The following is an 11,966-nucleotide window of genomic DNA, read 5'->3' on the forward strand; positions in this document are numbered from 1 at the left end:
CTTCTTCTTCTTCTTCTTCTTCTTCTTCTTCTTCTTCTTCTTCTTCTTCTTCTTCTTCTTCTTCTTCTTCTTCTTCTTCTTTCTTCTCCCTCTCCCTCCCCCTTTTCCCTCTTCCACATCTCCTCTCTCTTCCTCCCCCTCTTCCCTCCTCCTCCTCCTCCTCCCCCTCTTCCCTCCTCCTCCTCCTCCTTCTTCTTTTTGTTCTTCTTCTTCTTTGGTACTAGCTCAAAATAAATTTAAATGATAAAAATAAGGAGTATTATATACATTTAAATGTTCATATATAGATACATATGTGGATGATGCTTAGTATATTTCATCAGTAGTATAGAAGAGAGCAAGTGGGAAACTTGGGTCAGTGGATAAATGTAGTGACTAAGAAATGGGCAATTTTATAATTATTATGAGGTCCATCATGAGGAAATTAAAGAAGGAAATTGTGGGAGATGACATATACTCCAGACTTAATTTTTGGTTAATCTTCAAAGCCAAATGGAGCCATGTAGTGTGCTAGTTACCAAGTTGGATATCCCACCTTCAAAACTGCTTGTGTTTTCTTGGCCTAAATCCTCCACCTTACATATCCCTAAAAAATCTTATGTGTACATATAAAAGAAATACACTTTTATATCAATCTCCGTTATCAATTATCTCCTGTTTAGTGACATATCCAGAGAACATTTCTCACTGATTCTTTGTGTATACATTTTTCAAATGCTGTAGAGTCAAAGTCTATCTCAAATATTCTGGCTCTCCCAAAATATCTAGCATACTACTTTGTATATAGCTGTAGAAGTAGAATTCATCTAGACAAACATTTCTTTAGTATGACAGTAAATATACCTTAAGCTAATAGATGAAATAGCAAAGCAATTGAAATTTGGCCTAAAAGACAGTGAGATTTTCACTCTATAGTGACATCTTAAGCATTTTATGATAGCATTTAGTTAAAACATTTTGTGTAAAATTACAGGGAAAATATAACATTCAAATAATTTACATACCAGGTTATATTATCTTTTTCCTATCTTCTTTTCCATTAGGTGTTCTAAATTCTCATCATATAATTCATCTTCCTCATCTATGGTTAGTAGAAAAGAAAACAGGGTAGAATGAATTTAAAATCTACCATTTGCCTATTTCATGGAACCTATAGCCAGAAGTTAGTTAAGTACATGAACATTAATGACTTTAGTAACATCAGAGGTTATTTGAGAATTTCATTCATGCAGCCACTTCTATGTCTCATTTCCAAGGGTAACTGAGAGTTGAATGAATCATGAAATGACGTTGTCCCATCAAAGTATGTCTAAAATAGTTCCAGTGGATGAGAGAGTTAATATTCCGAGTCCTTATCTATAGATGAATCTCCAGTACCAAGTACATTGCAGTTAAAATGTTATTTCTGAGTATTTTGGTGTTGAGTTTAACACAAATTGTCAATATATAGCATCCAATTCAAATTGAAAATGCCATTGAGAATTGTCAAATAGGTGTGATTACAAGTTTATATACTTTTCTATTTTTCACAGTCATGTCCATTTATATCCACTCTTCAAATGTTTTCATTTTATCCTATGCACAAATGGCAATGGGTTTATATAATCAGTTTTTTTTCAATAGAAATGAAGCTCAAAACCAAAAAATACCTCAACTAATTTCTTATCTTCCTTTGGAAAATTTTTTGAGAATCAAATGCTTGGATTTTTATGGCATTCTCTTTTCAAATATCATTATATATGACAACACATATTTCCTTCTAAAATGCTTTTATGGGTAATCTATATTTTGACCTTCATGAACTGATATAATGAAGTAATTAGTGAATCCATTATTTTTAGCCTCATTTAAAAATTATAAAACTCAGTTCATTTAGTAAGTTATGATGTCAAAACAGGAATTTGGATTATAGAAGTAAAAAATTTAAAGCTATCAGTATCACCCATGTTCTACTTGTCTGGTAATGAGCTAAATATGCTGATATATAAGATTTGATCCTGGTTTGATCAAAAATTATCATGACCAGATATTTTATTATTTAGGTGAGAACATAGTTCTCTTATTTATAAACTTTTTCCTAATTTTCAAGTAGAGTGTTTTATACAAATTTATATCTAAATAGTGATTGTGTAATACAAATATTATTATCATTCAGAAACAATGGAATTTAATACCAAATAAACAAATATCTTATAGACCTTCATGTTCTTGAACTTTTTATCATATTAATAGATGTCATGAATTTATTTTTTAACATATGGTAATACATGTAAAGTTTTGTATATATGGTTTTTTTAACATAGTTTATTGTAATTTAGTGGGGATATAAAATTTCATGGAAAAACTTGAAATAGAAATAGTGTATACTTATTTTTAAGCTTCTAACAAGATTCATGTATCTACTTTTGTAATTGCATTATGTTTATTGTTTCTACAGAGGAAGCCCCAGAAATACATGCTTATTTGTACTTTATATTCATTTGAACATTTTGTTAAAGAGCCTAATGGATTTCTTAGTAGATGAATTAATGAGTCAACATGGATGCAGTGAACAATTTGATATATCAGATTCTTTATGTAAAGATTCTTAGTTATGATTCCTAGTAAAGGGTATTATGTATTTTATTATATATTATAAATAAATAAGAGCTAGAAATATTGTGCTTGCCAGTTTAACCAATTATAAAGCGTATTTAGATCCTAAAACTTACAAATCAGAAAAATAAATGTTAGTAAACATATTACAAATATTAAGCATTGTCTATGTAAAATGATTTAGATGATAAACTATTTGATTGCCTGCACTATCTACATGTTCCTTCAATTCCTTCCAGGGTCAAATTCAGTTCTGACAAGCTTGATGTGCTTAAGAATGACATAATGATATTAATATTTCCATCTGTAATGATAGAGATAGTAGATAGTACTTTGTAAGATGTAGAAGAACTAGAAAGTCCTAAGAGGGCTGGGAATCAAGGCAGAATTTAGGAGTACCAAGAAACCACTCCTCAGACAGGATTACTGTAAACTGAAACCAGGGATCAATGTCCTAACCTTGATCCATGAAATGCAACCCTTCCCAGAAATTGTCGGAACTATGAAAGAGAAAGTACTGCTTTTACAGAAATCCCTAATTCAGGAAGAAGCAGGTATGTTGGCTTCTGTTTCAGATTCCCAAAGTCCTGGGATAACTTCTGATTTCTAAAACTTAACTCAAGTTCAAATTTTAAAAAAGTACTATGAAAAATACAATTATGTATATACGTTATGAAGAATGGTTTTGTGAGCAGATACCTCAACTGAACACATTATAGACATTAGAATTTACATAGAATTTGCAATTAGAAAAAAGGATGAGTGATCAAAGCAAATAGATTTAGAATTGGAAATGAATGGATAATTGAGCAAATCTGAAGTATATATAAACATATAAGACAGCATTAAGGCTTTCTCCATATTACACAATCAATAAGACCCAAACAATGCTTAAATAGGGATACAGGTTGACCCATTGTAACAATGAGATGTACAAGACATTATGTTGAAAAATGAACTTTATAACTTTGGCAGAGGGAGGAGGGAAGGGAGAGTGTAGTTGTGGAGGTGGGAGGGAAGGGATGGCAGGGGGAAAACAAAGGAGGAGGTATCAATGCTTGATAGGAAATGTACTCATTACCTTGCTCATGTAACTGTAACCCCTCTGTGCAGTATTTTACAATAAAAAATGTAAAAAAAAAGACACATCTCTGTCTAGGAGTGAAATATTTTATTAACTTTATAATAAATTATTTTGTGCCAGTACTAGGGCTTACAATCAGAGCCTATAGCTCTTGGCTATGTTACTCAAGACTGGTCCTTCCTCCACAATTTGAGCCATACACCGACTTCAGGCTTTCTATGGTCAAGTAGAGGTAAGAGTCTCTCAGACTTGCTAGTCCAGGCTGACTTCACACCTGGATCCTCAGACCTCAGACTCCTATGTAACTAGAATTAAAGATATGTGCACCAGTATGCAGAACATTTTATTAATTTTGAAGAAATAAGTAATAAAATTCAAACATGAATATCAGAAATTTCAAGTAATTAATATTTGAATGTTTTTTACACTTGTTGATACACATGCAATATTTGATTTTCAGAGATATTAAGAATTCAAAACTATCCAGCTTTAAGTTGAGGTCAGTATGGACCAATGCCACTATCCTGTAGCCCTCTCATTTCAATTTCATCACCAGGCACAAGAATTAATATTTAGGATGATGAGCCCCAGGCATTGAGAAACATGAGTTATTATAGAATCAATTAACTCCACATTCATAAACTTATGATGGACAAAAAGACAAATTCATTTTAGAATTGTTATAAAATAACATGAATTGACCTGAAATGGCTGGGGAGTTAATTCTAAGTTATTAATAGATTTTCATTAACCACATTAGCTAAACTTTTAAACCATTACAGAGGATAATTTTTTCTCTGCACACAGTATTCGAGTTTGCAATTTGAATTTTAAGAAATTAATCAGAATAAGAAGAACAGAGGATTGTTATTATTGTTTTTAGTCTAAGAAGTTAATTCTGATAGCTTGTTCAATGAGTTTAATTCTGTTTTAAAATGTAACTAAAATGATATAGCTCCCAAGAACTTGACCTGAAAAAAAATCAAAAGCTGAAAGTGTTAATGTAGCTTATGTCTGTAATCCAACCAATCAGGAGAATGAGATCTGAAAATCAAGGTTCAAATGTTGCCCAAGGAAGAAGGTATCACTCTTAATTCCAATTAACCACTAGAAAGTTCAAAAAGCAGGAATTGGAGCTGTATTTCAAATGGTAGAACACTGACCTTGAGCAAAAGAACTCAGAAATCATGTCCAGGCCCTGTCAAGTCCCAGTCCAGCCCCCAAACAAACAAGTAAATAAATAAATATTATTTGTTCATTTTTCCTGTGCAAAGACAACTTAGAGATTTTTTATAATAGGAAGAGATAATAATTTAACGCCAATTTTGCATCATATTTTCTAACCCATTTTTAGTTGTACAATCATGTTCCTTTCTTATTGTTGTAGATATGTACAATAAAGATCTCTGGAAGCTGGGTGCCAGTGGCTCACGCCTATAATCCTAGCTACTCAGGAGGCTGAGATCTGAGGATCGCAGTTCAAAGCCAGCCCAGGCAGGAAAGTCTGCGAGACTCTTATCGCCAATAAACCACTAGAAAACCCTAAGTGGCGCTGTGGCTAAAGCGGTAGAGCACTCACTTTGAGCTGAAAAGCTGAAGAGCTGAAGAGCTGAAGAGCTGAGGGACAGCGCTTAGGCCCAGAGTTCAAGCCCCACAACCGACCAAGAAAAAAAAAAAAAGCTCTCTAGAAACCAATATGGCTCATTTGATTCCTGAAAGAAAGCACATACTCATGATATGATAGCATCTCCTTCAAATATCAAAGTCATAATTAAATATCTTGTTCAGTTGGACTTCATTAATTCTTATTTTTATTGTGAAAATACCGTACAGAGGGGTTATAATTACATGAGCAAGGTAATGAGTACATTTCTTATCAGGCATTGTTGCCTCCTCTGTTTCCCCTTCCCATTCCTTCCCAGCCCCTCTTCCCCCTCAAAAGTTGTAAAGTTTGTTTTTTGACATAACGACTTGTACATCTCATTATTGCAATGGGTCCACCTATATCCTTATTTAAACAATTTGTTTTTTCCCTTCCCCTCCACAAATTATACCAATATCAAATTCTTAATCCTTTCACACAATTTATATTTCTTGAAAATGAACTATTTTAGACATAAACTTTCTCAGGATTACTATGTAGACATTTGCTGATCCATAAATTATCTGAGGGCATTCATAACCAGAACAAAACATTTTGTGTTAACCTCTGAGTCCATTCGTCATTTTGCCAACAGTTTGTACAGAGTGCACAGAGGCTAACAGTTATAAAATGCTCAATTGCATCTTAAAGTTGGGAATTGTTATGCTATTTGGGATGATTTGCCTTAATTGAGAATCAGCGCATGGTATGTTTGAAAGAGAAGATGTGATAGTTATATTTGGGGTAAGAATGGGATTCATTTGTCTCAAGGAGAATGTCTATCAAAGCTATTTTAAACTAGATTTCACTAATTCCTTCTTACATACAAATCATTCAAATTATTTTATCTGCTATTTTGACTTTTCCCCTCAATTAGAAAATATGCAAAAATCTTTTAGATAGCTGAAGAAGGAGGTCATTTGAATTTTCTAAAAATTAATTACTCTATTGGAAATATTTTCTCAGATGAAGTTTCTGGGAAAAACTCCATAGACAGGATAGAAAATTAACAGAATGTGTTAGAAACACAAACTTTCATTTTTAATTATGGAACATGTAATTTCATAAGAAAAGCTCTAAAAGCAAAACGTGCCTGGAGGTAATGTCATATTATAACCTCACGTGGGGTTCCACAGGATTGTATGAAATTCTAAAGTATACACCAAGAATGTTTTCAATATCTATCTTAATGCCAATAATCTGAATCAGAGGACTTATTCTTTTCCCTGTATCTTTGTACATAAATGCTTTCTAGTCCCTGCTCTGATTGACATTCTCAGCTTTAACTGGTGTTTTAAATATTTGCTTTTCTTTAAATTTTTCTGGCACTGCTTTTTTCATATTCCCTAATGCTTTCCCTGTATCAATGCATATAATTCTTAGATCCTACCAGAACTGGTCCAACACTTGTAGGTGTATAAGTGAATCTACAAATGGGTTTAATTATAATATTTCCACACATGCATATAATATATTTTAATCAAATTCATGCCTTTTTTTGCTTTTTGTTTTTTTGGGGGTCTGGTCATGGGGCCTGAACTCTGGGCCTGGGCGCTGTCCCTCAGCTCTTCGGCTCAAGGCTAGGACTCTACCACTTGAGCCACAGCGCCACTTCCTGCGGTTTTCTTTTTGCTTATGTGGTGCTGAGGAATCGAGCCCAGGTCTCAGGCATGCAAGGTAAGCGCTCTACCACTGAGCCACCTTCCCAGCCCCAAATTCATGCCTTTTATTACCCTTTCTTGAATCATTTTCTTCCCCATTTTTTCTGGATGATTTTAGTGGTTTTTATCATGCTATGCTGAAGTATATAGTATATATAATATACTTGATTATATTCATCTTCTATCATGTTCTCCTTTCTCTTTTCCTCTAAAAGGGAACAAAAATACATTGGAACTGAGACAGTAGTACATATTTACAGTATATTGGGAAGAATAGAGAAATTGAAAGAAGGGAGAATTTCCAAAATAAGGAGAAGAAAAAATACAGAAAGTATAAAGGAACACAGAGAGAAAAAAAAAGATTTTTAAAAATTAGGCCATCATGAAAATTGTAGGAAACTCTTGCTTCACAAAAACCACAAAACTAAGAATCATCTTGGATTCCAGGGAATTCAATACAGAAATCTCTACATTTACCTTTATAGCCTCACACTAAGAAGTGGAAATAATTGAGAAATGCCTGCAGAATCCCATTATTATAGAGAAAGAGTTAATCCTAAAATCCTCAGGTAAAGACTCCTTAGACACCAGCTTGTATACAACAGGGAGTTGACAAATGAAATTGCATGTGAGATTTTCTGTCTCCCAGAGACCCTTGTGAATGCTCATTTTATTGGAGCAGGGACAACAGTTTCCATTTCCTGGCAATGAAAACTGCTTTAACAATTTATCATTTAGAGAAGGATTAAAGAAAAAAAAAACACCACCATAATAGCATTTAAAAGTATGTTCACTTGCTAAGGAATGAAAATTGAAGATGGTTGCTTGAAATTGGTTTGAATTCCATTTTCTGACATGAGAACGAAGAACTTCAGGCACTTCATTCTGTTAAAAGAGACCAACTTAAGAACCCTTGATCCTGCTGTAAGAAAGAAAACTGTGAAAATACCTGTCTTCTAGCTCAGGTTGTTGACGTATTGGAGAGTGAATAGGGTCCAAAAATAATTGTGTTTCAAAAATATAAAATGAAGAAAATGCCAAGATATTCCATAGTGATCTGAATATATCATCATAAAAATATTTTGTTGTAAGGTTATAAACGCTTCATATGTTTTTTTGACGAATGATCTATGATGTTGATTGCTTGCTTACAAAAGAGGTTTTAGAACAATTCCTATATCACAGAAGCATTGGAGGCAAAGGGTACTGACTGTATACATTCCAGACCGATTATTGTCTAGACCCATTATTAACACCCCAAAAATATTACCTGTAGAGCCTATTAAATGTTGGGGGAAATGTTGTCACTATCATGACCTCAATACTATTTTTCCTCAGGAGCAATCTTTTGAGCTCCTCCTCCTCCTCCTTCTTCTTAAATATGATTATTATTTGTTGGTTGTGGGGCATGAACTCTGGGCCTGGGCACTGTCCCTGCGCTCTTCAGCTCAAGGCAAGAGGTCTACCGCTTGAGCCACTGAGCTACTTCCGGTTTTCTAGTGGTTTATTGGAGATAAGAGTCTCACCGACTTTCCTGCTCTGGCTGGATTTGAATCAAGATCCTCAGATCTCAGTCTCAGTAGCTAGGATTACAGGCGTGAGCCATCTGTGCCCGGCTATTTTGTTTTGTTTTTGAGTGATCTATATGAACCCATTTTATTGGACAGAGATCCATTCTTTGGATTTTTGTTTGCCCGTTTGCTTTTTCTGACTACTTTTACCTATATGGAAGTTTCTTTATTGATGTTCATTTAATGAAAATTTTACTAAGGAATTTTCTTTTCACAGTTTAGTGACATAAGGTGCTTCCTTTCTAGCTATCAGGGCAAAAGAAGCATTTTGATATTATCAAAATGTACAATAATTGATGCACAATAATTGCTGCCAACTGAAACTTTCAGATAATGAAGAGACCTTTACTTTAAGATTGGAAGTGGTTAGGCTGGAAGTAATGTGGGTATTTTCCCTCTAAGGATAGTGTAAAACTTATATCAACAAAATGCACATTTGTGTTTGTGTATATATGTGTGTATATGTATGTGTGTGTGTGCATGCATGCACACATGAGTGTGCCAGTTGTAGAGTTTGCACTCAGGGCCTGGACACTATTCCTGAGATTCTTTTGCTCAAGGCTGATGCTCTACTACTTGAGACACAGTTCCATTTCCCTTTTTTCAAAGTTTATTGAAATAAGAGTCTCTCGGGCTTTCCTACCTCAGCTGGCTTGAAACTGCTATCCTCAGATCTCAGCCTCCTGATGAGCTAGGAGTACAGGAGCTCCTCACACCCAGCTTAAAGAAATAATATTTTTTGACATACTCAACTGCATGAGCTTTGAAGTATATTGCCAGGGTAAATTACATGAAACGGCTCTATAGTTTTGCCACGAAATTGTCCTAAAGATTAGAGTTTAGAAGGTGGACCTGGGGAATTGGTACACATGGCATTCTTTGAATATGGAAAATATACTTTTCAGTAAAGTGAATGTGATCAATATAAAATGACACTAATCAAAATGAACTCCAAAATAGGGAAACAAGAGAGGTTTTTTTTGTTTATGCTTTTGTTTTCTTTTTTAAATGTAATATGTGAAGTTATTTCTCTTTACTTTCTTTTTATTTCTTTTGGTTTTCAGTTGTTTTAGTTTTTAGTACTCCGTAGTTTGTATATGTGTGTATTTGCTTTGGGGAGGGGAATGGGAATAGAAACATGGTGAGCCAAAGACAAAATGAGAGCCAATGAAATAGAGATACTCAGAAGAAAGTATGTTGGAAATGAATTTTACCACTTGGGGGGATGAGGGGAGTGGCAGAAAAACGAGGGGGGGCAACAATGTTCAACAAGAAATGTATTCATTCACCTAACCTAGGTAACTGTAACCCCATGTACATCACCTTTACAATAAAGTTGAATTAAAAATAAAAAAATAATGGAGTACAAATGTGAGGAGAAAAAAATGTGGTTATAGATTAAAATCTATAGGTAGAAATGATAGAAATGATAGTAACAGGCATTGGGGCATTGGTACGGTGACGTGTGTGTGTGTTTGTGTAGACAATTGGTACAAGAAAGAAATACTTTCTTAAATTTAGGGGTTAGTATTGGAGGCAAAAAGCAATTGGTATCCAAATGTGGCTTCCATGTATTTCTTCTCACACTTTTTTGAGACATTTCTCATGAAATGGCCTGCTTTACATGGTAGAATGAAGAATTGTTTCTTCAAGAAAGACTGGTTTCATAATACTTTGATTAATCAAAACTCATGATATTGATATTATACTTTATATTTTGCCTGCATAAAATGGAATCATTACAGAGAATAATCTGAAAAGTTACATTGCAAATGTGGCGGCGATGGAGATAAATAGAATAAACCATAAAACATGTAAACCACAATGGCTTTCTGTGGAAATTTATATCTATTATAAAACTCAGTCTTGTAGGAAAATATTTCCATTGAATTTGTGTGCTTTTTTTTACATAGACTATATATGATTTTAAAAGCTGTATTTATACTTACAGCTAAAACAACATACATTTTTATAGGTGGCTCAATTTTGCTCATAAACTATTTAGTGTTATAATGTGCTATTTAATGGCTGAAGACGTCCCAAATAAGGCATAGAGGAAACTGTGATACATAATTGGTGACTTTTAGAAGTTCAGAAAAAAAGTTGTTATGGTTTATTTGGAGATATCATATATTTAACTAAAGTCCCTGGGCATGTTGACAACCCTGACACTTAGTGAATGAGGCCTGTTTTATTCTCCCTTCATTTGTTTAGCTCTTTACCTAATTGATTTTCTTCGCTAATACACTAAAGGTCTGGAGAAGGCAGTGCCTCAGGTGTGACAGATGAAATAAGGTGCTTTTAGTCATTGCTTTTATCTTCCATGTCTAATGTGTTGGTTACAGCTGTGCAGTTTAACAGCAAAATCGATACATCATTTGCTGCAGATACCTGAAAGAATTTGGAAGCCCTTCAGTATTTTAACTATTAGATTTCCTCTGAAGTTTTATTATTTATTTACTTATCTTCTTTTTGGTACTGAATTTCAGGAGGTGAGAAAAAAATTTCTCCCTCTCCCCCTCCCCGCCCATTCTCTCTTGCCTTTTATTAGAACATTGTCGTTTTCACTATCGAGTTAAGGTACTTCTTTTTGGGCCTGGGAATATCTGCCAATTTACATGAATCCTGTAAAGTGTAAAATACATGTTATAAAAAATAACTTCCTTTTGTCTAAATCATCTTTGAGCTTAACCATTTAGCATATGTTCTACTGTAGAAGGAACCCCTTTTTGCTGTGTGGGCATGGATAGCAGGGTGTGTGGGGCACGTGGTCAGTTCTTCATGTGAAATGGGGCTTTCATTGTCAATTTCCCATTTTGCATCAACAATGACCTCGTTTTGACATAAAACCATAAAAAATGTTCCTCCATTAGAACATCCCCCCGTTGAATAGTCGCTGAATGTATTTATGTATGCTTTTTCTTTCATTATTCCTCAATTGCTCTTTGCTTATTGGTTTTCTTTCATGCCTGGAGAAAAAAATTATTTATGAAGGTCGGGAAATGGGCAACCAACTTCTTTCTCTTTTCCCATCATAGATAAAAGTTCCAAACAAACAAACAAAGGCACAGACAGTTCATGTAATATTTCAAAGCTTACATAGCAATTGTTTTACTTTCAATACCCCCTCAATCAAAATCAGATAAGCTTTTAAAAATTGAATAGTAGTTGACATTTTATGTATTGGTCCATTACTCACCCTATATAATTTACAAGAGAAGCTTACTCAAGAATTTTATTATCAAATTGGGTCTAAAAGGAATCTAACAGATGACTACATTAACATCCCTACCATCAAAACCTACAGATTTAAGTGAAGTAGATCACAACTATGCTCAATTAATGTGTTTTATTCCATATTTAAACATGGCATCTATAATCCATCACAAATCTAAAACTCTTTGATGTTAGTA

This window comes from Dipodomys ordii, unplaced genomic scaffold (assembly GCF_000151885.1).
Source record: "Dipodomys ordii isolate 6190 unplaced genomic scaffold, Dord_2.0 Scaffold32, whole genome shotgun sequence".
NCBI lineage: Eukaryota > Metazoa > Chordata > Mammalia > Rodentia > Heteromyidae > Dipodomys > Dipodomys ordii.